Here is a 23401-nt window from a genome sequence, read left to right as displayed (position 1 = left end):
TGATTTTAAGAGTCTTTTCAGCCTTCAGAGCAGTCTAGGAGCGAGAAGATTGCAGAAGTGCTTAAAATGATATAGAGGCATAACCAAGAAGGACTTCAAATGTGTAAGTGTTGGCAGCAGAGCAGGAAGTGTGATGGAAAAGATCACTTCAAATGAGCACTTTAGGGACATGAAAAAGCAGCTTCTATGGGGCAGGAAAGAGGAAAGAAAGAGTCAATTAGAAAAGAAAAAGAACAGAAAAGTTGGCTGTCAAATCGTAAGTACATTAATGAGCTTTAGGAGTATTAAAAAAAAATCAAGTTTTAAAAATGGGCCAAATTTGCACACATTCTTCATCCAAAAATTTCAAGCTAGTCTAGTGAATAAAAATGTGACTGACAAAGTCAATAAACCTAAGCTGTTCAAACTCTAGGTAAAGTTCCTAATGCAGCTTATGAAAGGATGGTTGATTGGAGTGACCACATAGCTGGGACATATGTGATTTTTTTCTTTTGAACTCTTCAGAAATTGATTTCTACTTTTGATTCTACAATTGCAGTTGTTAGATGACCCATCAATGGGTGAGCTGTCACAGAGAAGGACATGGTCTGGTCCACAAAGCATAGCAGAGATTTAGTTATATATCTGCCAGTTAATACTGAAGGAGTTCAATTGGCTCTTCTGGGATAGCAAGTATAAGCAAAAGAAAAATCTAGGTGTGAAAAACATGATTTGCTTTTGTCTTTTGGCTTTATGCACATATCCAAAATCATTTTGAGTTGGATTTTGCAAAGCCTATCTTTGTTACATTGTAGTTTGTATCTTTTTTTTCCCACAATCAATAGAATTCAAATGTGTACATTTCAAATATGTACATTTTTCATCTGCCTGTGGTTTGATTTGTTTCAAAATAAACTTGGTACCCTTCAACTATCCTGGTTATAGTCAAAAGAGGGAATAGTGGCAGTGGTCATGAAGAAATTTGAGTAGGTGATAGAGATTCTATAGCAATCCCAGCCTCAGCTTTTGGTGAACACATCTCCTGACAGTTGTGGGCATGTGTATTTTACTCTACTGAGTCAGAGACCTCGTGCTCCTGTTCTTAACGAGGAAATGGAGTTCACATGATTACACTGCTAGTTCTCTACAAATTTAGGGCAACTCTAAGTCATTGAATAGTTTGTTAACTTCGGCCAGCTTTATCCATTCATCGTGCATGAAAGACACCCATACATGCCACAGAGGTGTATTTTGGTTTGGATTTAGATGCTGTTGATGCCCATGGAAACAGTAAGCAGCTAAGGGCCTCTATTGATCAGAGAGCATGCTCTTGCCCAGGCCTTGGGAGGTTTAGGTAGGTAGGTGGCACAACAGATGTGAGATGTGGGACTTCACACAGCAGACACAGCTTTTCTACTATTAATTAGAACACAGAAAAAAACAGGGCCCCGCAAAGTTTAACCTGCTTGGCAACATTGCTTGGGGCAGGAACAAAGGTTCAGCTGTACTGTCAGGATCTGTCTTGACACTTATGTACTTCCAGTTGTGGGAGGTCATTTGAGTCTATTTGAAGAGGCAGGAAGGTGGCTCAGATCCTGCCCAGCAGAATAAAGCAAAGTTGTTGTCATTGAAAAAGCCCCTTCTTTATTTATTTTCATTTTTTCTCTCTCAATCATACGCTTTTATTTTTTCCCCATTTTTGGGTCACACATGTCTGCAGGCCACAGAGAGTTGAGAAGCAGCCTGGGAGATGAAGAGCTTATGGAAATGAGCTCTCCTCCTCCTCCTCCTCATGCAGACTGCTAATCCTGATTCAACAAGATTTTTAATTCCCCGTCCGTGGCTGTGCAAACAATTTGCTGATCCCCAAGAGTTGCTCCAATCCAAGGATGGAGTAACTCTCAGGTGCAGCTGTGAACAGGATTTTGGTTAAAGTCAAGTTCATAAATATTTGCCTAATATACCAGACTCTTTAAGCACCAAATAAAACAAGCCCAGTCTGGAGAGGGAATGGGGAGAGGCAGAAGGAGGAAGAGAAAAACACCCCTAAGTTTTTAAACACTCGTTTAAATACTTTTTGGTACTGCTGATATTTTATGTAACACTGGCTTTATTTGTGTATTTATGTATTTTGCTTTGATGGGGGATTATTTTTCTCACTGCAGTTTTCTTTTGATTGATGCAGTGTGCCTGCTCACTTTCAGATATGCTTGGAGAAGAAGCAGCATGAGTTGGGTGACTGTATTTAAAATGGGTAATACCGAATGGTTTAAACTTTAATATTTCACATAGACATTTAGTCTTACAAGTAATTTATTTTCTCAGATGCAAGTTTCTGCCTGGACAGTGTTGATTTTGAGTAACTTGATGTTCATTTCCAACCTTTGCATATTAATATTATTTGGACAGTGGAATCTCAAAGCACCTTATTTCTGCTGGATTCTCTAATAGCCATTAAGAAAATAAAGTGAACTCCTTTATATCAAGATATTGTTTTTTCCTTGTGATTGCTTTTAACCAATACATTCTTCAACAAGAAAAACAGCAGCCTCTATTATATGAGACAACTCTGTTAATCATGAAAAACATAAGATATAAAATGGAATAATTTGTAAAATTGTGACTGTTTCCCAGTTAAAATATATACAACTTGTGTCAGAGTGGCAGTTTATAAAAATGAATATTCCTCCATCAACTTTAAATCAACTTTGCTAATTTACATCCACTGAGAATCCTTCCTGATGTATCTTTTTTTTAATTTGGCAAACAAAACTCTCATTTTAAATCGGATGCCTCTGAAAGCTACAATCTTAGTAAGAAGAAAAACATGCAAACAAAATTCCTCACTTCAAGTCCTTGAAGAGAGTTGACATCTCTCTTTGATTGCAGTATGTTTAATTGAACTTCTGAGTGATTCTTCAGAAAAGAACATACCAAGCATATTTAGATTTGTCGCTGAGTTACTTCTTTTTGAAGGCAAATCTCAGCAGGTTTTGAACCAGGACAAAAAAAAAAAAGAAAGTTGAATTCAATAATTCAATAATCCTTATTGTACTAGTATTTTTTAAAAGAGAGATAACAAAAATGTGACTGTGAATCAAATGTGTCCAGAACTTTATTCATCAGCATTACACCACCAAACAGCTATACCTAGAAAAGATTTATTTAAGAATTTTAAGAAGTGCTGGGAGAAGAGAAATATGCTCCCAACACCTATACCTGTTACATTTAAACCTTGATTCTGCATGCCTAATATTGCCAATTCTTTTGAGTTTAAATTTTAAATATACTTAGAAATAATTGTGATGTCTGATGTCTCAACATGGACTGGATCAGTGACTGTACTTAATATTGCTTAACAAAAATTATCATTATTTTATTAGATCTGAAAATATTAAATGGTCATAAATGCATATTAGTCAACATCTCATTCTATTACTTTTTAACTAGAAGAAGTATTGTGGTTTTTATTTTTAAAAAATCATTACTGATGATTAAACATTTATTGTGATTTGACCTTGGTATCTTTGGAAAAGAAGTGATTCTGGGACCTGGTCTAGTAATGAAAAGTTGTTTCCATGGAAATGTAAGTAAAGAGGAGTCAGGTTACATCTGTCTAATTCCTGCCATGGCTTCTAGGAATTGGTAAAAGCTCTAGGTTACTGTAAGGTTGAGTTCATATCTTTCAACAGCATAAACTTGATCTGTAATGTTTTAATGGTCATACAATTCTCTGAAGAAAGCTTCACCAGTTCATATTGGTGTTTCATGGAATAAAATTATAAAAAAGAGATAAAATACATGCCATACTTACAGAGTATAACATAGTTCATGATCGTAAATGGAAAAATGCTTAATCTGTAGAAATTCTAGCCCTCATCATGGATTCATGTGTTTGGGTGTTTTTTCAAAGGAAAAAATTTTATTTTTTTATTCAGAAGGAATGTGACTGCGAAAGTCACCTTCCTTGTGACTAGTGACTCTCAGTTCTCAAGCTGGTGTAATCCTAGAGCAGGCTGCAGAAAGCCAAATGCAGACCTGTTGATTTCTTCTCTGGTAATTTATGAGGCCAAACTTTTCATGCATCAATAAATAGAACAGTTCCTGCTAAGTCACATGGGCAAAATGAATGAGACTTGGCCTTCCATTAATGAAAGATGTCACATTAAGTAGTGTAAAATATGTGGCAGGGAATTTGGAATTCATGGGAGCATATGGAGCAGTGAACACATTGCAAATATCTCTTCCCATGTTCCTGCTTTGATTCTGAGTCTGTATCTTTTTTATAATCTGAATTGCCACATCCCTTCTGGATAAGAGAAGGGAGAGCCCCTCTGATCACCAGGCTCACACTGCGCTGATCTTCATCCAGAAGAACTCGGCAGCCGTGTTTCTCCTACAGGGAGACTTGTGTTTCAGAACTGGTGTTTCTCAGCTCAAATAGCACTGAAGACTTCTGTGGAGAAGCAGACTTTACTTTCTTGAACTTCCATGGAGAGCTACTTACTTCTTACTGCTTTTCTTTTTTCAGGAGTTTTTATTCAATTTGATTTCTGACCAGGGTAATCATCTCAGTAGTGAGGTTTTACCCTAAGGGCTCTGATACCAGTAATACCTGTGAAGTTCATCTCATTGTGCCTTAGTGTGTTTTACCCTGTGCATTGGGTCTGGCTGAGACACAATTATTTTTCCCCATAGCAGCCTTCAAGTGCTGTGATTTGCATTTGTAGCTAGAAAAGTGATCAACATGAGTGTTTTGGCTACTGCTGAGGAGTGCTCCAGCATCATCAATGCTGTGTTTCCAACATTCCAACCCCCAGCTCTGCCAGTAGACTGGGAGTGGGAAATCTAAATATATGTGCTGTAGCCCTGCTGATGGGGAGTAGAGAACAAAATCTTTGGTTATTTCTTTGTGGAAGCACAACCATTGCCTTTTACTTTGCTAAACTGCTCTATCTCAATTTACAAGTTTTTCCTGTAATAGTTTCTGTCTCTTTTCCAGATGAGGAGGGGAAGTAATACAGCCATTTTTTGGGAACCTGGATTCCAGCCAAGGTCAACCCACCTCACCCTGATCAATTTACTGTGCCTCTTTTGACAGGAGTTTTGCTGCCCCTGCACTGACTTGGAAGGGTATTCTAGACTTCTCTTCCTACCCACCACCATCTATGAATGTTTTGATTTTTTAAAATAATTATCTGGTGAGATTGAGTGTCCTTTTTGTTGCCTCTCTTAGCTGAATTAAAAGCCTCTTTGGGATCTTCTAAGCTTCTTGGTAGCTCAGAACCTACCATCATTCAACCAACACTTCTAACTTCCCCCAAATCATCTTCATAATCAAACTGCATAAGGTTTAACTTGAATCACAGAATAATGTTGGTTGGAAGGGATGTCTGGAGGTCATCTGGTCCAATTTACTGGTCAAAGCTGAGCTAATTTTTATAGATTCTAATTCTCAGGCTATTGTTCTATATTCTATGACAATAAGATTTGTACATCTAATAATGTTAGGAGACATAATTAAAATGGAGTTAAAATAGTGTAGACTCTGCAAAGGTGCTTGGGAACATAGAGACAATCCTTTTTCTACCTGAATATGAGACCATTGCTGCCAAATGAACCTAACTGTTGTGTGGTGAATTTATCCCATTCTTCTGCTTCTAATTGTATCTCTAAACATGAAACTCCAGTAATTGTTTTGGTCAAGAAAGTGATGTTCAAGATCCCTGATGATTCATGATTGTCTTCAGGACTGAGTGACATCTTAAGCATTCAAAACAAAAAACCCAAATAAACAAAATCTAAAACAAAGCAAACTAAAAAAGAAAACAAAGAGGCATCCTTCTGCCTCTTCTGTGGCTTTGGAAATCAGGGCACTTATTTAACTGCTAACTGTAAGCACCCACATTTGAAAATACAGGTCATAACTCAATAAGAAAAGTGATACAAATCTCTTTTGCTGGAGTTATAATGTGCTAGGCAAACAGTACACCCCCAAAATGAAGCCATCTGCTTAAATAAGCCATCCATGGATTGTGTCTCTCTACACGTATTTTTGTGATCCCACTGAGGGCAATGCATTTCCATAGCTGGCACAAATCAATGTTTTTCTCTATGATCCACCCAAATTTGAACGATCTCTGCCCCAGCTTCCATTCTGATTTAAAACAATTATGCAGTTTCCTGATGTTTTGGAACTTGTTAGATTTCATCATAATTTTTGTCCCCATTTTGTTACTTTCTCAGGTAATACATTAAAAATAAAACTACAAATAATATTCAGGTTGTGTCACCTTGGAGAAAGCTTTCACAAAACATCACAGAGGAAATAGGCACAGATAAAACCTGTGAAGAAAATACAGTAGGATGTACATACACTTCTCCCACTCATTGTTTGCAATTTGCACCATTTTTTGCCAGCGTTTGTAGACAGACCTAGAAAACAAGCCACTGCATAACTGCAAAACATAACCTTGGACTGAAGCTATTGAGGAGCTCATGACTCCACCTCCTCAGCTTTACTTGCTGATGGAGAGTGCAATTCTACCATTATCCAGGGTTTTTATGCAACCTCCCTGACCATCCATGTAGAAAAGCTTCAAGCCTGTTCCAGGGAATGCTTTATCAGCTGACACAATTACAGTGGGTAGCAGCCTGGATGCTGCTCCAGTCCCCAGTGGACCCAGTGTCTTGTGGTGGCAATGGAGCTCAAATCTCTTAACTCCAGTTTAGGCAAAATTGGGATGTAACGTGGCTGTCCCACCTTTCAAAGGAATGTCCTCTCTCTGCCTCTGCTCTTGTCTAGACAATTGTGAAAAGAAGTCCCATTCAGTTCTTGTGCTGAGAGTTCTTAAGTTATGCAGACCAGGTTATAATAAAATATGATACTTAAGCCCAAACATATTCCTTTTCAACGCTACACATCTTGAGGGAATAGTTGTTTGTTTGCTGTTTTGATAAGGACAGTAATTGTGTGCTGTAGTGAGTTCTCCATCCAAGAAAGTTTTTGTGTTTTGATTTTTTTTAGTATTTAATTTGAGAAAGACCTTAATTCCTTAATGTATCTTAGATGATCACAATAGCCCTTTCTGACCTTGAAATCCAAAGTCTTGACTGAGGGCTACACAATGCTGGCCTGGAACAAGACCATTTCTATTACCTTCTCTAATCCCTCTCTTGCTGGATGCACCATGCCCACATGCTAGAGCATATTTTCTTTCATTTGACACTTTTGCAAATTATGGAATTACCACCTCAACTCACAGGTTCCTGACAAAAACTGCAGGAGGAAGAAAAAAAATTGAGCTCAATTGCATATGTGATTTTTTTTTATCAATCTAGCCCTAGGTGTGCAGGGATCTTATGCTCATAAAGTATATTCAAGTATGCATTTTAGAACTGGCACTTTACAGAGCTAATTTTCCTTGTCAAAGCCAGCAAAAGCAATTATATAATGTAAACATTTGATTCACTTTCATTGTGCAGACTGTATTTTTCTTAACCCCACATTCTTAAAAGCACCTTAATTTCAGTGGAAAGCATTTGCATTTGCGTAAAGACTGTGGGGTCAATTCTCTCCATTGGTGCAGTCATGTTGCTCCCAGTGGCACTAATGGGAGTTAAGCATGTGCATCAAGGGGCTAGTATTCAATTCATGGGTTGAACTCACAAATTGTTTGGTAAGTCCCCATCTCTGTACTCAGCTTCTTTGGTATATCTATGTAAGTGTGAAGAGGTTTTTAATTAAAAAAACATATCTCTACCGTTCAGTATTCAACCCTACATTTCAATCTAATGCACTGTGTAAAGAGATTTATTTATGGAGCAGATGCCTTCTGCCCTCTGACAGAAGCTAAAAAATTAGTCTTAAACTGACCTTATCCTGGTTCATATTACAGAAACCATTAGCTAGCATTATCACTGGTTTGCTGTGAAAAGGCTCTGGGGCTTTAACAAGAATTCCCCATGCTCCCCCTGTCCCTCTGTGTCCCTTTGACATTGTGCCACCCCATTGTTTAGAAATTAAAATATTCAGTGTTCCTTGCACTGCATGCAAACAAATGAGTGTTCATGCAACCCATATGAAATAATGGTGTTGACCTTGTTAATAGAAAGATATCCTCAATCTGAAACTAACTTCCCATTGCAGTAGAGAGCCACTAAATGCTTACCTGTCTTATAGATATAAATAAGAGAATAATTTAGGCAAACTTCTTCTTTTGCAAAAACTATTTCAACATACTGAATGATAGCAGACACTTATCTGTGTTGTGTCTGCCACCCTTGTGTTCATCCTGTATTCATGCAGAAAGAGATTCAGAAGAACTAATACTTGTGTTTGTAAAACAGACTGTGGGATGTTGCTCTGAGCCACCACACCACAGCCAGCCCTGGGTGCTCTGCAACATCCCTGCAGTGTAGAAGGGATTCCTGTATTCCCATACAAACAAATATCTGATTCTAGGGTTCTTCCTGGAAATATTCTGCTTTTTTGATTGCCTGAACTCTTCCATCTTGTAAGATTTATTCATGGATGGACAAGAGTCTGTTTGCATTGAATATTCTGCAAGGAATCATCTATGAAGGATTGTATAGAAGGGTTGTGCTGCTTCCAACCATATGCCAACACAGTCTCTCTTCCTTACAAGAGCAGACTGTAATTTGGGTAATAACATCTTTTCCTCAGTGAACAATTCTTCTTTTGGGTCAAATTCAGACCAGTGCAGAGGCCTCAAGAACTTAATTGGTGCACAGGCTCTTTCCTATGGCTCTTCAAATAGTGCTGGATTTCACCCTTAATGAAGTATTGAGTGGGCTGCCTATGAGTCTCAGTGGAAAATGTATTGGTGTGCTCTGGCACTGTTGCTCCCACTTTATGTAAACCCACTCCAGCTTGCTCCATGCTTCTGGCTTGGTGCCTAGCTTTGCAGACAAATGTCAACCTGCCAAATATCTTCCATTTGCATTCCAGCCCATTTCAGAGACCATCCAAACCAAACAAAATAAAACCAAACAAAAAAAAATAGAATAAAAAAAAAGAAAGAAAGGGGAAAGGCAGTGACTTGTCGAATTTCCTTCCTTGATCCCTTAGGGAAAGGAGTTATTACTGAGTGTTGTTGCACAGGAACCACCGTGAAGAATACGTGAATGGGAGGGTGGGAAAGCGACAGAAAAAAATGCCTTTAAATCATAAAACTGTCAGTGAGTTTAAAAACATAGAGCAACATTTCAGTCTCAAAGCCGATGTAGGAACTGTTGTACATGTTATGGTTTCTCGGGGATTTACTCAAGGCTATACCTTTTTCTTTCTGCAATCATCAGGTAGCAGGCACAGTTTTTGATGGACAAATTAATAGATTCAGAGAAAAGTTTCTTTCTTAATATATGAACATATAGTAATGTGTAGAGTATTAATCTGTGAATATGAAAGGGTTTTCATGCACTGAGTACTGTAAACTAGTAGCTGTACTGTTTCTGCTTGAGACAGGCTCTTTAAAGTGTAATTCTCAGGAGAAACTAATTCATATGTTCTGAATAGTCCTCTTGAGCAGCTCAGCTGACTAGATAAGGAATTGAGGGAGACCAGTTTCCTAACTGAAATAGCTAGGGTTTACCACTGGGGAAATGAGCCTAAGAGCCTTACTCAGCTTTCCAGTAGAAGGAGGAATAAATGTTACTGCAGGTTGTGGCTGCATACATTATGTCTGACAACCAAATGCAAACAAAAGACATTTGTCAGGGTTTGGAGTGGGCGCAGAGCGCCATGCTGGATGTCTCTGAATTGGACAAACTAGAGAATTGGACAGCTGTGGGGGTGAACCACTGATACATGCTGTCATTGCTTTCATGGCTGGGCATTTGATAAGAAACGAAGCTGCTAACTCTTGAAATGACCTTTTACACCTGGCCTGCATGTACAGGGAACTGCTTGTGTGCACGCAGCTGGAACTTATGCTGTTGTGTGAAGCTGTAGCAGGTAGCAAGATAACCTGTCTCTGCTCCCTGAAATATACCCTGCTTTGCATTTTCTTCCTAAGCACCAGTTCTACCTAGATGCTTTCACTGTTGAGCTGATGGGATGGGGATCCAATTCAAGTCCCTTTATGTTTCTGAAAACAGAGGGATAACCAGGAAAGAAACTCCTGGGTGGATTTGGTCAATTCTTCTTAGTAGCTTTTAGTACACCCTGTGTAAAGCCTCAAAGGATCTTCTTCTAAAGGGGAATCTCACTACTTTGCCTCACAGATAGGCAGCTGAGGGCCTGTGCAACTTTATCACTTAGCCTCTACCCACATGAAGAAGTTCCCTGTTAGTCACTGCCCTTTTTCAAACTTTACTCTGATAATTAAAATATTACCATAGGGAAAAGACTCCATCACCTCAGACCACTGCAAGTAACGATGATTATGTTATAAACTGACATCGCAGATGCTGAACAAAAGCCACATGCCACCAACAGCTAAACAAACTGACTTTCTGCTTAAAAGCATCATAACACATGCATAATTAGCTAATTAAGCTACAAATTAAATAATTATCCAGTGCAAGAGTAAGAGGAGGAAAGAGAAGAAGGGTTAAAAGGTTACACACAGACATATTTTTTTCCTTTGGAAAGATAACTAAATCTTTCCACCAGGAGCTCACTAGCTCTGTTTGTGATTTTCATTTAGGACTGTCTACTGAATGGTTGCTAATTACATGTATCCACTGGAAATGGCAGTGGCTGTTAGCTGTGATCTTTCTGGGTGATGAACAGTCTGCCTGGTCCACCCTCGCTGCAGATTATTTTCTTCCTTGAGAAATTACACAGGAGTTCATAAGAGCACAGAGGTGCCTGGCTCTGCCTCAGGAGACGGCTGCTCGAGGCTCTCTCCTCCCCAGCTTCCCTGGGTGGTCTTTGGCAGGTGACCCAGGGCCAGATTCAGGTGAGGACAGGGAGATTGTGAGTCTTGTGAGAGCACCTTTCCAGCCCGACTCACCTGCCCCCTCCCCAGTGTTTCTCTCGTTGGGATGAGGAGATCCCCTAGTGCCTCTAGGTCTGGGCATGCCACCAGGTGTCTTAGTCCCAGGTAGCTCAGTGCCTAATTTTATAACATAATCATTCCTGCCTGTCTGCCTGGGGATCTGCAGATGAGGTGCTATTTCGTGTGTGGTCCTCTCAGGGGCTCAGTCTGCCAGGTGACCTCAGAGGGTACACAGCCACCAGCGGTGCCACCAGTCCCGCAGTGAACCCATAGCTTGGGACCAGGATTTTAGCGGGGTTTCCTGCTCTGCCTGAGCGCCTTTGATCCCTCCTCACCAAAAACAGGGGAAAGGGGGAGGTGCTCTCTGAATCTTTGCTGTGGAAGCTGTTCCACTTTGCATCAAATAATTGCAGATTCATTAGAAAGAGATAGGGAGATAGCAAGACCGAGCATGACTCTGGCGGTTTGGGGCCCTCACCTGGAAGGGAGGGGCGCAGACCCAGGCTGCTATCCCTGTCCTAATAACTATTTAAGTATCTTATCCAATGGCTGTTTAATATAAATCATGTAAACACATTGAAACAAGAGACTGGAGCCCAGGCATCCTTCCTTCCAGGTGAGTGCCCTGACTTGTAGGATAGAGATTCATGCTCAGTCTTGCTTTCCCTCTTTGGCCAAATGAATCTCTAGATGTTTCTTGCAAAGTGAAACTGATTTGGAAGGAGGGACTGAAGACTCCCACAACAGCTTCCAAGTCAGAAACAGCAAGCATGCAGAGATCCTCCAAAGATGGCAGCATCCCCCAGCTGAAGTGTGGGTGCTGTGATCCTGTCTTGCATGGGAATAGCCAGCCAGGGAAAGAAAATAGTGTGGGGAATCCCTGCTCTCTCCCTCTTCCCTTCAAAGGAAGTGTGCCGAATCCTAGGGGAAAGGTTGACCTTGTCCTAAATCAAGCCGTGTAAAGCCCTGAAGAGGGTGAAACTCTGTTCCTAGCACTGCATTTTCAGGTGGGGACATGATACAAAGTCTATGTCGTGAGATGAACACCAAAAAATGTACCATTAAGCCACCGGATTCTGCCGAAATGATTTTGCCTTGCACAAACACTCCTTCATCTCCCCGTGCCTCAGTTTCTCTTGAACACATTTCTCCCACTTTTCATAGAGCCTGTTTATGTTGGTGTCTACCTCTCTTACAGTGAAGATGTACATTTTCCAGTAGTGCAAAGTGTTCATTTCAGAGATTTCTATGTATTTTCAGAATTGATAATAATAATTAGTAACAAAGAATTCTCTCCTCAGAGTAAAATTCCTAGAAATAGGTAACAGAGGGCATGTTTGGGCATTTTGTTTCAATACAGGGCAGTACTCAAGCTTGAGCTAGATTCAGTAAAAGAAGATGTGACCCTAAAGATTTGTTCGCTAAGCCATAATCACCAGCCTGAGGCTGCTAGCCTAAATTATCTTCTTCTAGCACTTATTTTGATTTGGCCTAAATGAATTAACTCTATGGTAAATAGATGCATATGGAAACATAGGTTTCTCTTAATAAAATAGGGTACTAAAATATTATGGCAAAATGTTTGTCTGGGTAGTGAGATCATACACTTGCCTAAATTCATTCACTTGAGTACTGAATATTTTCTCAAATATCCCCTAGTGCATATCTGGCAAGATCTCAAAACATTCTTAAAGCAAATTGTCTTTGGTCAATAAATACCAGAACAGAAGTGTCCTCGAGAAGAAGATTTATGATATGAGCAATACAAACACACCCATAAATCAGAACAGGAACGCTTTCAGGTAGCACAGTCGGCATTTATGCAAATCACAGTAAAGGCAGAAATACACATATATGACTTTTAACCAATTACTTACCCTGCAGTATCTCACACTAACAAAATAAAACCCCAGAATTTTCTTAGGGAACAAAACACATGATCGCAACTACCTTAACCATATTGTTTTATCTGTAGATAATAGTTTGCTTCTTCCTTATTTTCCCTAAGTTGGTGAATTGGATGCCTCAGATTTGTAATTAGAATATCAATAAGATTTCAAGGTATCACAGTCTTAATTCATTGCAAGTCTGCAACAGAAAACGAAACCATTGGCATTGGCAGTAAACTTTCTGTTGTCCCCTTTCTTTTCCCCCTGGGGTGCCTCAGCTCTCCTAGTCGGGCAGGTAGATTTAGAGCAGGGCAGGCAGTGTGACCATAAGGTTTGTGTGGTGGTAGGAGCTGCAGAGTCATTACCAACAAAGGGAATTGGGCTGCAAGAGAAACAAGGCAATGCACGAGGTGTGTAGCGATTGGGCTGGCTGTGGTGAGAAGCAATGCACAAAAACTCCAAGCAGAACTCAGCAGCCCATCAGGATACAAGGGAGATTAAAGCAGGTGTGCACATTGATGCTTGTCACATATAAGCAAAGGGACCACATAACTGACTTTTCAGTTCCAGCAGCATTCACAATCCACTAATTCTTGTGCTATCACCATGTGATACATGGTCTTGAAGCAGAACACAGTCACATGGCAACCCTATATTTTACTGCTTGTGGGTAATTTTCTTGTCCTGTCAGAATGGAGTAACTTTGTCTTTGCTATCAATGTGTGGTCTAATGCATATATCATGTCAGTGCTGCGCCAGGCTGACACACGCATTAGATGCACTGACAGTAAACAGGAAGTAATCCAAAGTTATTAGGCAGGAAAAATATAAAGAAGCCTGTAAGCTCTTACATTGCAAAGCTATCAGCAACTCCAAGATTTTTTTCCTTGTTGCTTCTCAATGTTGAAGACTATGCACATAGAAATTAAAAAGCTTTGTTTTCAAAATCTGTGAAAGAAGAAACAGCTATGGATCCCGGTGCTGAAAAAAGTAGGGCCTAGGTGAATTCTCACTTTGTTGAAGCTGGTTTCAAAACACCCATTGGCTGTCCTTAATCTGTCCCTGCTTAATGACTTTACTTTGGAAAAGGATTACAATCTTTCTACAAAATTCACATTTTGTAGGCCTTCATATTCTCCCTTTCTGGTAACTTTTCACAGCTGGAAACTGCATTCTAACTCTAAAACTGGTTATAAAGTTACTGCTGTTTTGTCTGTAATCAACTATTTTTCTCCCCTTTCAGACCACTATATAACTGTACAATTTGAAACAATTGTCGCTGGAAGGTGCTCCAGCCCTGTAAATATCAAATTACCTGAAAATTTGTCTCTGTACCTCCTCCAGAATTAAGTAAATAGTCTTTAATTTGCCAAGAGCCAGTCCTGGAAGGCATTTGTGAAAGCCATTGTGACAAGGTAAGGGTGGATAAGTCCTATGGCATTTGAAGGAAGAAAGATGAGACGAGGAAAAGCAGTAATCTTCAGGCAAATAAAAGGTAGAAGATTTGGCTGTCCCTGTAGGCACTTAGGTGTTGCCTGTCACCACCAGATCTTTCAAAAGGTAGCTTAAAGAAAAAGAATCGGAAATCTTTAGACTCCTATTCAGGAACACTAAAATTAAGAGAGATTATTGCCCTACAGTTCTTTGAGGACAGAAAGATATTTTTATGAGGATAGACAGCTTTTAACTTTGACAACACCATTATTCAATGGTGCAAAATCTTGTACCACATTTTAGACAGGCCAGGAGGTTTTTGTAAAATTATCTTTCTTAGGATTTTGATACCTTGGTAATCAAATCAATACAACAGTTAGAAAAACATACAAAAAATTAAACCAACAGTTTAAAAATTAGGAAACACAGACAATTTTTTTTTCAAATATCTAAATATCCATATTCCCTTACATTACCTAAAATTCCTTCAAAAATTGTTATTATTGAAAACAGATTTCCCTAGTCTGAAGTCCTGAGATTTAAAAGTCCATTGAACACTTATTAAAGACATATTTTTTACACTGAAAAGTCTCCTTTTTGTGTGTAAGAAGGTGTGGGAGTACATTTTGTGCTTGTGTAGTTGAGACCTGGACTGAAAAATAGTCATGTGCTGCCAGCAATCCATGTGAGTTAGGCCAGATTTTAATCTCTTTGTACAGGGGCCATGGTTTTTTATCTGGTAGTGCCTACTTCACTTCACGTGGTGGGGTAGGGTAATCAGATAGAGTATCTTTAATCTGTGATCTAATACATCTGCATGTAGGACATTTTCCATATTAGCAGCTTTTGTAAAAGACCCTTTTCCTCTCTGGAACCCCTGAAGCCTGTCTTTTATCATTCACACCATGTCTGTAGGAGAAGGTCAGGTATAGACTATGGAAAGACCATCTGATCGTGGTGAATTTGAGGCAGACTGGGCAGTGGCCCAGCCAAGAAACACAAGAAAATTAAATCAGAGTAAAACTTATTTCCATTCCAGCCTTGGGCAAAGCATGTTGCCCATGGCTGAGATGAAGGATGCCTTGCATGCTGCAGGATGCTTGAAGCACTTGTGGAAACACATGGAGCAGGGGCAAGTTTTAGTATCCTCCCTAATGCTATGGCAGGATTCACATCTTGCAGGTGAACTTGAGTGTTAATTTGAGGGCTGTGAAGTGGGTGTCCTCTTGTCTGAAGTTCAGCCAAATCATCATGAGCTGGAAATTCCAGTGACTTTAAGCCCTCACAACATTCCTGCTATTAGTGTTTTACCACAGTGGACTACTTCAAAAACACTAAAAATATCCAAAACCCCCTTCAAATCCCACTGAACTCTGTTGGAAAAAAGGCCTGAGTGAATAACAATGCTTTGGTTTCATTTTGAGTTAAGGCATGGTATGATTCTCATTAGAGTTAGGTCTGGGCAAACTGGTTCAAGTAAATGATCTTGTGTTTCCAGCTTTGCAAGCTCTTGGAAATAGTTCAGCCTTTTCCACCCCTTTCCCTAAATTTAGTTTAAAAAGAAGGAAAAAAAATAAAAAGCCATACTTATGGCTGGAGACACTTTCATGCCAACTTTCACCCTGGAGCAAATTTTTCATGCCTGAGTTATAAAAACCTCAGAGAAATAAGTGCTGATATGTTAGGTAAACATCAGAAGACCTTGAACTACAATTTTGCAAGGGGTGTTGTGAACCTGACAGGACAAAAGATTAATCAGACAAAAGCCTCTCTTCATAGCAGTTTGTCTTAACAGGGCTGTGGTGTCTTTTGGTGGGTAGATACAGAGACAGGAGACAGAACACCTCACTTCTGCTCATGTTTCAGCTTGCTGAGTGACCTTTAGCAAAATGCAGTATCTCTGATACCCATTTTTGCTATGAGTCTTGGATAAAAAATGCTGTGTAGTTTTTAAATATTGGCATGCATTAGCATGCAGATTTGCTCTCCAGGCCCATTTCCTTTTCAGACTTTTATATTGTGGAATTAATTACTCACAAAAGCATAAAATATTTTTGGTTTTTCTCTGTGTTCCTCCTCCTTTCTGCCTTTCTTAGCTCTTATAAACTTTCTAAAAATATGCTGAGAGTGTAACTCATCCTGGGTATAATTCCAGAGATGAAGCTACTTAGGAAGCAATCTTGTAGAAACATAAGGTGAGTTCTGGATATTCTGAGTGTGGGGATAGTGAAGGATTTTTGGAGAGGATTTCTTTCTCAGTTAGTTCCACTATTTTTCATGACTGATTTCTGAAGCAGAGACACAGTGGCTAATGCAGATGGCATCTACTATATGTCCAGAACATTAGCTTCTATGGTTATGTTTAGAAAAATTATCAGAAACACAATGTTTTAACCCCTAATAAAGCCTGTGGAAAATCAAGAACACAAAAGACCTTTGTAAAATGAAATTAATAATGTTTGTACAGCTACAGTTCTTTTCCAGGAGACTGGAATATTGCATAAAGATATTATACAAAAGAGAAGTTGAATGAAAATGCTTAACCTGTAAGGACCTTTTCTTCTTTTCTTCTCCTTTCCCTCTGTTTATAGACTGTCGCATCTGTTTGAATGTTGTAGGGAAACTGAACATCCATCTCTTTATTTTTATTTTTTTTCTAGTAAGAAAACAAACCTGAGGAATTAAAAGACTCTTGGCCTTGTCTCTTGTTTGGCTCTTATTTTATAAAATGGTTCTTTTATACATCCACTTGAACAATCGACAAGCTCATTTAGAAGGGTGTAGGAGAGATTCACTCTAAGAGTAAGGAAAAGAAAAAGAGAGATGTATCCACATCTGCTTTGTCTCATTCACAACTATTAAGCATGATAATAGTGGCTGATTTATTGTAAACATCAGTTTGCAGTTTATTAACACTAAATTAAATTACTTTTATTTCCTGTGCTTATTTTTCACTCCAAAGAGACAAATGTATCTAGATGATTCATTGATTTGCATTGATACTTTGTAACAAAAAATAATAAAATTGCATGGATTAAATAAAATGCATTTAACATCTTTCAGAACAAAATGAATAAGACAAAATAAAAGTACACTTGGTTAAGTAAACTAATTAACCATTTTCTGGGTATACTTAAATAATGAGCCATCCTTCACATTAAACAATTGGCTTTTCTCTAATTAACTAGAGCACTCAGAATGTTCTTGGTGTGTGGGTTAACCACGATGTTTTTTAATTCTTCACTCCCTGCACACTATTTTAATTTTTCTCACTGAGGCAATTTAAACAGATATATGTATATATTTTATGATTATTTTACTGTTTCTCTTGCTAAAACACAACTTCACAACACTAAAAATGTTTCCTGTTTTCAACAATGGATGCAGAGAAAAGAAACATTTGAATATTACTATTAATCCAAATCAAGTCCATCATGTTTTAGCAGCATAATGAAATGCATTAAGATGAAATAATTGAGAAAATTAAGGAGTATTTGAAGATGCAACTTTGGTAACATTTAGAATTTGGTGGGGGTTTTTTTGGGACAATTGCTCTCTTACTCGATACTGTAATTTTTCAAAGGAAATTAAATGTTCCAATACGCATTCCTATTCCAGCATGTTCAAATATGGAAATATAACTTTTCCTGCAATCTAGATGAGTGGAGGTTGATGAGGGCAAGGGAGTAGTGCCAGCAGCTTAGAACTTGAACAAGATCAGAGCCAGGTGATCTCACACTTTTCAAGTTTCTTTACTTTCCTTCAAGTAACCTCACACTTTTCAAGTTTCTTTGCAAGTCTGGAACCTCAGATTTGTGAGATGGCAAGGAAATAGGCAAAAGACATTCCCATACTCTGGTTAGGTGTCTTAGCTCAGACAACTATTTTATTATATTATCAAATTGAAGATTATTCAAACTTACTTCCTGTTATTTTTGCCCCAGCCTAATTGCAATTTGGAATTGTTCAATCCACAGACTGAATGAAATCAAATAAATTTTGTAGTTATTTTCAATCACAGACCCATGAAGCATTTTTGAGTTCATGAACAAATCTTCTGTCATTTGCCACACAGGATTTTAGCTGACTAAGCCAGGACATTTCTTCTAATCAGAGATTCCTCTCATATTGCCTGTTGTTGGCGAGATTTGGGCTTGCAAATGTTGCTAATCCAATGAACACTGGCAGTTCTCAATTTTTGACATTTCCAGAGCTCTTTCTCCAACTTCTGTGACATTTTGATATCTGAAAAGCTATCCTGTCACCATTTTTAAATCAACACCTGATGTCGACATAATTCTAATTCACTGCCTTCACTGGGCTTCAGTCAGGGTTGAAGTTGGCCCATGAACTTAAACAAAGGCTTGTATTAATGTATTGCTAAGAACTAATTTCAATTACATGTTGCGATACCAGGCAATATTATGCAGCTGCTATTGCATGAATACAAGGATGACATGAAACCAATGGCTGTTCAACTTTTGTATTTATTCTGAAATCCATGAAAAGTGGAAAAATTGGAGAAATTATTCAGGAACAAATATATTATTTGGAAACATTTTTGTTGTGTTCCATCTGATTGCCTACTTTACTGGTGACATAAAAATTTCAGTGGGTTTTAAGGCACCCAATGAGTACAAAGACAAATTCTTCCCTTCCCCATGAGGTGCCAAGTTCCAGCTTTGCACAAAAATATTACTAAGTATAGCACCTTATGGTTCATTCACTAATTGTTCTTCTGTGTAAGACATTAGCTCCTTCCACCATAGTCTGAGATGAAAGGTATTGCTATGATGTCTAGCCATGGGAGATCAATAAAGCACTCCTTATATTAACAATAAACACCTCTCATTCTTTTCTCTATTCTTCTATTTTTTTATTGTTAACATAAATTTTGCTTGAACAAAAGCACGATATCAAAAGGTTTGCCTTTTGTGTATCTGACACAAGTCATTCACAATATTCTCAACAAATGGAGTTTTGCGACACTCTTTTGTACATTCTGTTGCATAGACCAAAAGACAATCAAGTCCTTTGTCCCAGGAAGTGTTTTATAGGTGCAAATTGATGAAATATGTTGATAGTACCTGCTATTTCCTCCCATTTAGTTCAGTGAATCTAAAAAAACATTCACTTTTGGTTGGTCTAGGTATTCATCCAACACAGTGTCTTTTCCCGAATGGTATCTTTAAGTGCAAGTGCAAGGACGTAGCAAGAAAAGGCATGGAAAAGCAAGAAAAGCAAGGAAAGATATACAATCTTCCCCTGTCGTTCTCCTCAAACTTCCTTTTATATTCTGTTGATAGGAATTCTTGAGCCTGATTTTGTTTGTCTGTTTAGAAATCTACAGCTCTTCCACCTCTGGAACCCATGTGAATATTCCTTATTCTTTTCTTTTGGCAAGGAGCTCAACTGGGCTGCTATCTTCTGCATAAATCCTTCTTTTTGTATGTTTAGAGTCTGGTTTCTTTAAAGATCCTTAGTACTTGAACTAGAAGATAAAGACAGGTATCTGGTCCTTACCCAAGCTCCTCAGGTCACTTGGGATTTTGTGGACCAGATAGAATGGTCCTCATCACCTCAGTCATTCCTGTACAGAAACTATTCCATGCCGAGATCCTTCAGACATAAAGCTGAAACTTTTCACGTTATAACTTATAATTTTTACTAGATGGGATCTGAACCCCATGTAATCGTTGAATGGCTAATTGTGGATTTCTGCTGTGGTATGATGAGGTTGTCTTTTGTCTTCTCTCTTCTTAAGAATTCTGAACACTTCATTTACTTTTGTGATGAGGACTGACTTGATAGTTTTCATGGAAGTTTCTTTAATATTTTAAAGATCTACTTTCTCCACTGAGCAGTAATGGTGTGAATGTAAGGCAAGTTTTCCCAGCATGCTCCCCTTTGTATCTATCTACATATATCAAGTTTTATCACCCCAGCATTTACTCCATGTTATCCATGAATGTTGAGCAGTGCTGTTTTCTACAGAATTTCACAGGTGATCTTCACTTACTCCAAGAAAAGGTCATTTATTCCTAACTTCCACTTCATACATCATTCAATATGTAGTCCAAAAGGTTTTTTTGGTTTATGGACTACTGAGGATTCTAAGGAAAAGAAGTTTCTGGTGCATAAACATAAATTTCCAGTGGTAGTTTAATTCATCTTGGAGGATTTGTAGTGGCTTTCTAAACTGAATAAACTCAAAGGTATTGATTCAAACCATTTTGATAGGGAGTCTCTTGTAAAATCTTCACTTGTGAAAGTGAAATTTTCAGCCTTTGCATCTGCTAAATGACCAAAATGGTTTTAATAATCTCAACTACTATGTAGACCCCTAAATAAATAGCTGATTTACAAAGGTACTTCGTTCTTTGTAAGTTCTGATGATAGCAGCATGGACAGTTTTTCAAATAAGTGTAGCATCCTTTAACAATCCTACATTTGTTTACAATAAAATAAAAATGGAACTATGTTTAAAACCTGTTTTTCTTCATGGATGTTACATCAATGGAATTTTGATCTTAATATGTGTTTGAGAAATGCAGACTCTGGTGTTTTAATTTATTTCAGACAGAAAAAAAAACTGATTCTCAAAATTGTTTTTGGGAAGTTCCTATTTGTTTCAGTAATTTTTAAATTAAAGAGCCTCATTTCACAGAAATTATTGTCTTTGGGTTGTGTCTCTTTGGATCTTTGTAAAATACTTAGCAGTATCCTGATTGCTAAGATATTTGGGTTAATTATGAAGTGTAAGTAAACAGATACTTTCTCAAATCATCCATTCTGCAAACTCAGGAAGTTACCTTGAAAATAAAGCTGTTCTTTCCTGTCTTCACTCTTCTTCTCCTCCCTTAAGGGTAGTAAGGAGTTATGATATTACAGGTGATTAAAGTAATTATTTGGAAAGAAAAGTATTACTCTGGGCTGTAGAGGCCACATCCCAGGAACATTTTGTGAAATTTTTGTTGCCAGTTTGTGAGATTTACTCATTGTTTAAGAGCCCATCTCTTATTATTTAAGAGCCCAACTTATTCTATAGTCTTAATAACTAAATAAGAAAGCATTGCTCATTAAAAATTTCGTAATCAGAATTTGTTTGATAATTTTGCTGAGGAGGCAGAACAAGGTCTAACTTGACCTTATTGTTCTCTGGCTCCTTTTTCTAAGTGACAATGATATCCATAGTCACACCAGCTGGATGCATTTCCCATCAAAATTGCAAACTGAGCCATGTAATCCAAATACTCAACAGACTCTGAAGGAATGGATGTGCCATGACTTACTTGGGTTCCAGGAACTTTTGTTTAATTTTCTGGTATTCTTGAGGCTTAAGAGATGACACAGACCAGTCAGTTGCATACATTTTCTAACTGACGCAGTAATGTTAACTTGTTTATGGTGTGATATTCTGATGCTGGTAGAATTGTGGAAGAGAGATTCAGTATTTAGAATATAAGAATGTTCTTCCTCCTTTTGCCTTTTCTGTGCTGGGTAAATCTATTTTGAGTTCAACACCACGACTGCCAGACATGCTTGTCTCTAGACATCCACAAAGAAGATAATGTGTTCCCTCTTACTGTTCTTCTCTTTCCTGTAACTCTGTAGATATCTTCCTAGGCAAAATATCACACTCATGTCTGCAATTATAGAGACCATCATTTCAGTGACATCAGTGGATTTGTGTCCACTAGACCAAAACCCATAGGCACTCACCTGACCCATAGGCTCCAAACTGCATAGCTCACACTCTAATTATGCAAAGGAAATACAGAAGATCCTGCAAAACTATAAAAAAAGTGTAAATTATGTATGTATGATGCTAACATGACAAACATCAAGGAAAACAGCTGTCTTCATAATCTAGTTTGTGCTAGCAGTATTTTAAAGGTAAACGTGCATAAAGAAGGGTGCATTTTCAGAATGTGGAGGAATTCAACATTCTTCATTCAAGAAAGTCCATGATATTTGCTTTGTCATGTACTTTAGGGTGTTGCTCAAATTGGTATCAACAGCAACTAGCTGCTGTGAACAGTAAAACCTTGCAAGCAGAAGTAGAGCTGGGGATGGGGGAGAAAGGGAGGAGCAGGTTGAGCCCTTCTAGCTGTGCCTGTGCTAGCCACTTCAGTGATCCCTTCTGCATCCATAGCACCATTTCTGCTCCAGCACTCATTTTTCATGTACTTCATATCCACAGTTGTCAGTGCAGCCCTCAATATGTTCTGTTTTAATTCTCACCGAATCTCCATGGGTTCCTCTGTCTCTTCACACTGAGAGAGACAAGAGAGAGAGAGAGCAGCAAAGTGGTTAGAAATCTTCTGCCAAACACAGATGGTATCCTGATTGCTCTTTCAGCCTACCTGTGTCTGTCTGTGAAGCTGTGGATGTTGTGGACATGTGTGTGAAGAATTTCCAACACTCTCAGATCATTCACCCAAAGGAGAATTTCCATGTGAGTTTTAATAATATTCACTACATTAGTCAGCCTTGAGAAACAAATATGGCTATTTAGAGTTTATCTCTGATAAATGGGTATGTGTGTGAATGCACTTATAAGAAGAGAGAAGTAGAGGAGAAGAACAGGAAGACGCCAAAATTACACAGCAGCCTGCTTTTAAAAAGTACTGACAAACGCGCTTGCTTGCACAGTGTAGGCAGTCTGTGAAAAATCCCAAAAGCTGTGGAAAAAAACCACACTGGCTTTACCTCATGGTATCTCATCATGCTCAGCTATTTGTCCCTCTTCTCCTCAGGATATGGGCACAGTGTGGGACACAATTGCATTATGGCAGTTTAACAAGTTAGTGCCTGTCAGCTGACTTGTAACCAACCGTGCAAGCTCTCTTCAGCTGCCCCATTCGTGAGATGAAATGCATTAACTCCAATTCACATACAGTAGATTTCACTTCCAAGACAGATCTTTAAATAGGTTTTGGCATACCTGGCAAAGCAAGCTGGTATCCTCTTCTCAGCACAGAACTTATCCAGTGCAGCAGAGGACAGGAAAAGCTTCCTCCTTGCAAGAAAATAAATCAACCTACTAACAATGCACTTAGCATTTGGGGGAAAAATCTTTGCTCAACTCCTATAAGTAATCATTTTGTAGAATGAAGCATGAGATTTGATTAT

This window comes from Melospiza georgiana, chromosome 6 (assembly GCF_028018845.1).
Source record: "Melospiza georgiana isolate bMelGeo1 chromosome 6, bMelGeo1.pri, whole genome shotgun sequence".
In the NCBI taxonomy this organism is placed as follows: domain Eukaryota; kingdom Metazoa; phylum Chordata; class Aves; order Passeriformes; family Passerellidae; genus Melospiza; species Melospiza georgiana.
Note: the sequence above shows the minus strand (reverse complement) of the source record.